The sequence below is a fragment of the Hylobates moloch genome, unplaced genomic scaffold (genome assembly GCF_009828535.3).
Source record: "Hylobates moloch isolate HMO894 unplaced genomic scaffold, HMol_V3 SCAFFOLD_15, whole genome shotgun sequence".
NCBI lineage: Eukaryota > Metazoa > Chordata > Mammalia > Primates > Hylobatidae > Hylobates > Hylobates moloch.
This window is the reverse complement of record NW_026652290.1, coordinates 3,492,137-3,500,829: the sequence shown is the minus strand read 5'-3', so window position 1 is coordinate 3,500,829 and position 8,693 is coordinate 3,492,137.

Below are 8,693 nucleotides of genomic sequence, written 5' to 3'. Positions count from 1 at the left end.
ATCACTTGAACCCAGGAGGCAGAGGTTGCAGTGAGCCGTGATCCCGCCACTGCCCTCCAGCCTGGGCGACAGAGTGAGACTCCATCTCAAAATAATAATAATAATAATAATAATGCATGTTCAAGGCCGGGCTCAGTGACTCACTTCTGTAATCCCAGCACTTTGGGAGGCTGAGGCGGGTGGATCACCTGAGGTCAGGAGTTCGAGACCAGCCTGGCCAACATAGTGAAACCCCATCTCTACTAAAAATACAAAAATTATCCAGGCGTGGTGGCGCACGCCTATAATCCCAGCTACTCAGGAGGCTGAGGCAGGAGAATTGCTTGAACCTGGGAGGCGAAGGATGCAGTGAGCTGAGATCACACCATTGCACTCCTGCCTGGGCAACAAGAGCGAAACTTCATCTAAAAAAAAAAATAGCTGGGCACAGTGGCTCACGCCTGTAATCCCAGAACTTTGGGAGGCCGAGGCAGGTGGATCACCTGAGGTAAGGACTTCAAGACCAACCTTGTCAACATGGTGAAACCCCGTCTCTATTAAATATACAAAAATTAGCTGGGCGTGGTGGTGGGCGCCTATGAGACTGCGGCGCCGAGCCCCGGCGGGTGTGGTTGGGGACGGCCGGCTGCGCTGAGCCAGAGAGGGCCCGACTGGACAGTGCCGGGCGCCGGGCTCAATGCGGAAGCCGCCGCCCCGTTGCGCTCCAGCCTGATAGGGCTCCGCGCCTACCCGGCCCAGGGCCTCTCTCTGTGGGCTGAGGACTGCGGGAAGCTGCAGATGGGGGACGACTGTGGAGGATGGCGGCCTCGAGCCAAAACACCTACTATGTTGGCGGGTCCTTGGTAAAAGAGGAAACAAGAAACACAGGCGAGGCCTATTAAAGCTTAGGCCAGAAAGCCGCTTCCGCCCGGCCCCGGGCGCGCTGAGCCTACTCGGAAGCCACACAGCGCCCCCTGGCGGAATGGAGCGGGAGCGGCGGTGGCGCGCCCCTCCGGCGGGCAGGGTGTCTGTCCCGCCCCCGATGGCTCCTCCCTTTCCGCTCCCCGCTCCCCTCGGTTGACTTGGGCTCGCTTCTCTCCCCCATCTGATTTTTAATGGGACCGCCCGTGTGATGTGCTCTAGCGTAGGAGCCGTCCATCTCTTCCACACACGCCAGGGAGCGGAGAAGCATCCAGTCCTCGGGAGGACCGAGAAAGGAAGGCGATCCAGGGCCGTGGAACAATGAGGAAGGGGGGGATGGCGGCCGCCCAGGTCCCCCACTCAGTCCGCGGGCCGGAGACTTGTCAGGTAGACACAGGGTGCGACTGGGCGAGACATATCTCATTTCTTCCGGGCCTTTGCTCAAATGTCGCCTTATCAGAGGGCTTTCCCTTCAAACTTAGGTAAAATAACTCCCTCACTATCCCTGCTTATATTTCCTAGCACTTGCCGTGTGATTCGGCTTATGTTTCTCAACTAGGGGTGAGCTCCATGACAGTAATGGTCACTTTGTTTAGCTAATTCCCAGGCTTGAACAGCGCCTAGCACACAGCAACCTCTCTAACATTGACGTGAAGGGTCGAACTCACCAGCAGAGCTCCCAACACCTCAGGCACCTTCTCCTTCCACTATCTTCAGGCTGCTCCTGCCATACCCATCCTCAAACCAGGGCCTTCCGAAGCCACCAGTGCAGGCTGCCCCGATGAGCCGCAGCCTAGCTAGGGCCCTGCCCCCTTCTTCCAACTCTGCTCCCTGAGCTGACAGCAGTCCTAGACTCCCACCTGACAGGGGAAGGCTGAGCTGGCCGGGCTGGAGGAGTTAAGCAGCCCAGGGCTGTGCCTCATTCCTCAACGCACCTTGGGTTTTCCAGTCGGACTCTCAACTGACTGGGGATGGAAACCTGAAGGACAGGAAACCCTGGCAGCAAAAGTAGCAATGGGACAGAAGAAAAGGCCAGAATCTCAGAATTGCGGGAGCAAACTTCCAGTCAAGCTGCTGTCAGGCCGGAAGTGAAAGATCAGGCTTTTTTTTTTTTTTTTTGAGACGGAGTCTTGCTGTCGCCCAGGCTGGAGTGCAGTGGCGCGATCTCGGCTCACTGCAACCTCTGCCTCCCAAGTTCAAGCGATTCTCCTGCCTCAGCCTCCCAAGTAGCTGGGATTACAGGCGTGCACCACCACGCCTGGCTAATTTTTGTATTTTTTTTTTTTTTTTTTAGTAGAGACGGGGTTTCGCCATTTTGGCCACGCTGGTCTCCAACTTCTGACCTCAGGTGATCCGCCCGCCTTGTCCTCCCAAAGTGCTGGGATTACAGGTGTGAGCCATTGCACCCGGCCAGCCTTTTTTTTGAGATAGAGTCTTGCTCAGTTGCCCAGGCTTCAGTGAAGTGACACGGTAACAGCTCACTGCAGTCTCGATTTCCCGGGCTCACATGATCCTCCTGCCTCAGTCTCTCTAGTAGCTGGAACCACAGGCACACACCACCATGCCTGGCTAATTTTTTTTTTTTTTTTTTTTTAAATATGGGGTCTCCTGTGTTGCTCAGGATGGTCTCAAACTCCTGGGGCTCAAGCAATCCTCTTGCCTCAGCCTCCCACAGTGCTGATTATAAGCGTGAGCCACTGTGCCCAGTGTGGCCTCCCCTTTTTTTTTTTTTAATTTTATTTATTTATTTATTTATTTAGAGACGGAGTCTCACTCTGTTGCCCAGGCTGGAGTGCAGTGGCATGGTCTTGGCTCACAGCAACCTCCGCCTCCCGGGTTCAAGAGATTCTCCTGCCTGAGCCTCCCAGGTAGCTGGGATTACAGGTGCCCGCCACGACCACCCGGCTAATATTTTATATTTTCGGTAGAGAAGGGGTTTCACCATGTTGGCCAGGCTGGTCTCAAAATCCTGACCTCGTGATCCGCCCACCTTGGCCTCCCAATGTGCTGGGATTACAGGCGTGAGCCACTGCGCCCGGCCAGGCCTCTCCTTTCGTGAGGAGACTCCCCCACCTTGTCCAATAGTTCTTGCACCTCTCTCAGAAGAGACAGCTTCAGTATGCAGGATTCCCTCCACCTCAGACTAAATTGGAGGTTCCCAAAGAATCAGTTCAACAGCTGGGCCCAGGCCAACTTGACTGGAAAAAAAAAAAAAAAAAAATCAGCAGACCTTGCCACAAATCCTGTGAGCTCTGAGAAAGTTCAGTCAATAGGGCTCTCTGAACAGCAAAAACCAAATCACTCCCTCTCAGAAAGGAACTGGGTCATCATAGGTGGGTCCAACAGGATGAGCAGCCTCCGAAGAAGTAATAGGACAAGGCTTCCAGGAGAAGCTGAGAACAAGTGGCTTCTGCTGGCATGTGAGCAGCTGTGCCTCCAGCATTCTCCAAGCTGGGCCTGGAGGCTGTGAGGACCCCTGAGAAGCTAAGAAAAGAGGACTTTTTATATTTGGGCTAGAAGCACCCCCCGCACTGGAGAGGCATCTCCAAAGTATATTTGACGAGGGAAGGGACCAAGGAGTACTCACAGGGCAGGTCTCCCACACGGTCCCACCATTATCCTGGGCCAGGATCTCATCACAGAAATCCAAGGAAACAAGCTGTGGCTGTGCCATTACCCCCTTACTCCCCCCGTTAGCCCCTTGGTCCCAGACCTCAAACACAGAGACCAAACCAGAACTCTGCTGCAACGTGTTTATTATGTGCCAAAAAAACGACACCACAGCTTACTCCACACATCTGTAGGAGAGTGCAGTCTTGCCTGCATATACTGCAATGAGGTAGAGACTTCACACACAACTTCACAAAACCCACAGAGTAGCTGGGATATGCAACAATGCAACGTCAGCTCAGCAGGAGGGAGGCTTTATGACACTGGTTCTTTGGCACACAGCTTCCCTAGGAGGGGCAAGTAGTTTTTGTTTTTTTTTTAAAAAAAAAGGAAAGAAAAAAGTCAAGTTTTCAAACTCCAGTGGCATTTCAGTCAACTGCAACTGTTATCTCATACATTCCTCAAATTAAAGATATAAGGGAAGGGTACTTGCCCCCTCTAAGAGAAAGGGCTCCTGTGAGCCTTCATCTGCCCCCACCGAAAAGCAGCCCTTTTTAGCTCAGTTACAAAAGAAAAAAGTCCTGTGACTTTGTGATTAAAAACTTCTATCAACCCCACCCCCCCACATAAGTGCAACTTAAGGAGATTCAGTAAACCATTTAAAACTATATACAGCAGCCACTCAAACACCGTTTATCTGGTCCAGTTTCAAATAAAACAAAAACATCTTTTTTCCTTGGTTGCAAATGCCTTGATTCGCGACTGTGAGAAACAGTGACCAGCAGTCCCCCAGACACAAATTTGCTACAAGGTTAAAAGCTGCCAAGAAAGAAAAAATATCTTGTTCCAAACGACTTAAAAATTGTTTTAAGGAGTGTAAAAAGGAACCGGTAAAAACCCTCGAGCATAAAATATGAAATATGATTTTGGTTTAAATGAAGAGCAAAGTCTCCTTATTGTTTACAGTAAAAAACACCAGCTGAACACTCAGTTTATGCCGTTCAGGTGGGGGTTAAATAAATGGAAAGGCACTGTATGGCAACTGCAACAATGAAACCAATGAGACCTGCGCATCATCCCCATCAGTATCGCAAGGAATGTAAAAAAGCGCTTTTAATAAATAAACCTAGGTGTCGGCGTCCGTGTCAATACCTCAATACCTTCTGGACACGTAGTTTTTTTTGTTTGTTTGTTTTTTCCGCTTTTCATCTACAAAATGAGGAACTAAAATCTGGGAAAACTACAGAGTCACTTGGAGGGTAAGCCAGAGGGTCCTTGCCCTTGGTATACCCCCCCCCACCGAAAACAAAACCCGACGAAACTCAACGTGCATTAATTAGTGCAGAAACAAAGACAGATTCAGCAAGTGTAAAGGTGACTACAATTTTCCCTTCTCCTTGGGAAGCCAGCTCCCTGGTCGCCAGTGGCACGGTGGTGCAGGCTGCTTACCTGATCTGCCAGCTTCGGGCGCCACAGGCCACTGGGCAAGGCCAGCTCCTCTAGCTGGAATCTCGGTTCTTCTGGTTCCGCATCAGGGGGCTGTGGTGGCGCAGGCCCTCCATGCTGTGCCGCCAGTGCCAGCAGCTCCGGCAGAAGTATTTGAAGCAGACCTGGGTTGGGGGAACAAAAAGGAGGATGCCAGGCCTGTGTCAGCACCAGACACAGGAGCTGTTGCATGAGCTGCTTGTTCTGTTTGGAGAAGGGGTGGGAGACTCCCGATGGCCTCTGTGGGTTAGAAGAGATGGTCCAGGCCGGGCGCGGTGGCTCACGCCTGTAATCCCAGCACTTTGGGAGGCCGAGGCGGGCGGATCACGAGGTCAGGAGATCGAGACCATCCTGGCTAACACAGTGAAACCCTGTCTCTACTAAAAATACAAAAAATTAGCCGGGCGTGGTGGCGGGCACCTGTAGTCCCAGCTACTCGGGAGGCTGAGGCAGGAGAATGCCGTGAACCCCGGGGGGCGGAGCCTGCAGTGAGCCAAGATCGCGCCACTGCACTCCAGCCTGGGCGACAGCGAGACTCTGTCTCAAAAAAAAAAAAAAAAAAAGATGGTCCATAGGAGCACTCTCACCCCAACACAGAAGCCTGATTGACTATGGCAAACCCACCATCCTTGTTACTTAAACATGTTGGGCTCGTAGTGTGTGCAGAGACCATGCTAGTTTCTCTTACCCCCTCTAACCATGACAGCTGCTCTCCCATTCCCCTGCCCTTCTCACCTCCTACAGAGTAGTTGTATCACATGGCTGCTAACGTGGAGAATGTATAAAGACACTGACTAAAAATTCTAATGCTAGGCAACATCCTGATTTCTTCCCATTAAGTGAGGAGAGGTGACTGGGTTTGTTTCTCAGTCTAGTCCCATCTCTTGGTTGCTGTGTAACCTCAGGCAAGCCACTAATCTCTGAGCAATTATCTGACCATGGAGATTATCTGTGAAAGATCCAGATCCATGAAAGCCTGGTAGATGAGGCTGATCATACACTTGGTCTCAGGCTTTAGCTAACAATCCAAACTTAACTTCAAACTCTCACTTGAGAGCCTCAGTTTAACCATATTCAGAGACTCCAAATCTGATCAATGGCATCACTGCAAAAATTTTTAAAATAAAATTTAAAAAGCACCCACTAAGCATGGATGGACTGCTGCTGGTGTCCTAAGAGGTCCCAAACTTCCCCCAACACCTGTCAAAGGATGATGCTGACTAGCAGCACTGACACCACTTGGATACTTGTTGGACACACGGAATCTCAGGGTCCGCCCCAAACCCACTGAATCAGAATCTAAGATCCTCAGGTGATGTGTCTGTAATTAAGGTTTGAGAAGCACTGCCAAACACATCCAGATCCACATTCCATCACCCAGGAACATTCAATAGAAAGCCACCTCGCTGCTTTCTGCCTGTCACTGACACCTGTGGGTACAGCCCAGGTGCAAATATCAAAGTCATCCAGAAGTTCACATGTAAAGGAGGATGAGGCCCTTGAGTAGAGAAAAATCAGCTTAGAAGGCCTCAGGGTTAGGCAGCTGAGCCTGGCTCCCACGTGCTGCTGACCACACCCAGCCAGGCTTCTATCATCTACAAAACCACCTCTCAGCAATAGTGGCATACTGCATAGCAACATCCTAGGCAAGAAAAAGGCCAAAGAATAAAGACTCAATTCAACATATTTTCTTTTTTTTTTTTTTTTTGAGACGGAGTCTCGCTCTGTCGCCCAGGCTGGAGTGCAGTGGCGCGATCTCGGCTCACTGCAAGCTCCGCCTCCCGGGTTCACGCCATTCTCCTGCCTCAGCCTCTCCGAGTAGCTGGGACTACAGGCGCCCGCCACCACGCCCGGCTAATTTTTTTGTATTTTTAGTAGAGACGGGGTTTCACCGTGGTCTCGATCTCCTGACCTCGTGATCCGCCCGCCTCGGCCTCCCAAAGTGCTGGGATTACAAGCGTGAGCCACCGCGCCCGGCCCAACATATTTTCTTAAGGGTTCTGGATCAAGCTATCTAAAGTATGTCTGTCCCTGGTCTGACCTTCAGCAAACATTACTGCTGCCTCCTCTATGCTCTCAGACACCACAGGGTACCTCAGAACTCCAACATTCAACGTCATGAACTTGGCATAACCATTTTTTTTTTGACACAGAGTCTTGCTCTGTCCCAGGCTGAAGTGCAGTGGCGTGATCTCGACTCACTGCAACCTCCGCCTCCTGGGTTCAAGCTATTCGCCTGCCTCAGCCTCCCAAGTAGCTGGGATTACAGGCGCATGCCACCACACCAGGCTAATTTTTGTATTTTTAGTAGAGACGGGGTTTCACCGTGTTGGCCAGGCTGGTCCTCCTGATCCACCTGCCTTGGCATCCCAAAGTACTGGGATTACAGATGTGAACCAACACACCCAGCCAACAATTTTTAATTGAGGGCAGGGACTTCATAGACATCGGACCCACCTGATCTCGACAGAAGAAAGGACCAGGCTGAGAACTGCAGATATGACACACAGAATCTTCTAGGTAGGGCTCAATCTGAACCTGTACAAAGGCAAAATAAGAAGATGAAGTGGCTCTTCTTACCAGGAGGCTCAATAGGCTATAGAAGAAGGGCACATTATTGGCCACACACAGGAATGTGGGATATCGGAATGCAGGATATTTGCCTGTTTTGAAGGAGGCTTGGAGAGAATGATGGGCCTGAAGTACAGAAAGGGGTTCTAGAGGAGAGACTCATGCACCATGCAGAGTCAGGCTGGATGCCTCTGGGATCCAGGCAACCGCACACCTTAATGCCTGGACTTCCTCGCAAACTGTACCTCAGCCCTCTATCAATTAGCAATATAGGCAAGTGTTCAGAGGATTCCCGAAAGGTTGGAAAATAGGAAGTCAGGCTACTTAGCAATGCCAAAGAAATACCACAGTGAGGGAAGGCACCCTACACACTGAAGAGGCTCAACCGTCCCAGTTCCCTTCCTCCTGGGCATACAAAGACCAAGCCCACTCCCAAACCGTAACCTCAATGTTAATTCTCAGGAGTTCGGCTCACTTTCCTAAACACACCCAGCACAAACACAGCTTCAGGTCTCAGGCCTGCCCTGGGTAGTAACTGCCCAAACCCGTCTCATACACCCTAGAGTAAGGGTATAAACCAGCCAACTCACCTTCTTTGTGAACTTGGTGGTTTCGATCTCCACAAAAGCAGCGCTGACTGCTTTCAGGTAACTCCGTTGGTTATTGAAAGTCACACAACCAGATCCTAGGACAACAGACACAAGCTTCCCTTCTAACCAAATTCTCCCAAATGCTATAGGGCTTGGCTGAGGCCCTGGCCCTGGGTTCAGACCTGGGTGCTCTTGAGGGAGTGGAATGGCAGCGGGACCCAGCTGGTCTGCCTGCCCACCCAGAACGAGGACCTCTGGATGTGTTTTCCCTGTAGCTACCCCCTCTCACCCAACATTATTGGGCTGAAGAGCCAGCTCCCCTGGGGTCACCTCTGCTGAAGCCAGACTCAGAGGGGACCTCTCACTCCTTGACCCACGGGGATGGGGAGTGGGGAGTCCTTGAACTTTCTGCCCTAGGAATTCCCAGATGTTTCTGTGCCAAGCATTGCCCTAGGTACTGAAGACAGAGCTTGGGCAAAACGAGGACGCCTCTAACGGCACTGAGGGTCCCTTCTGTTGGCAGAGACAGACGACAGC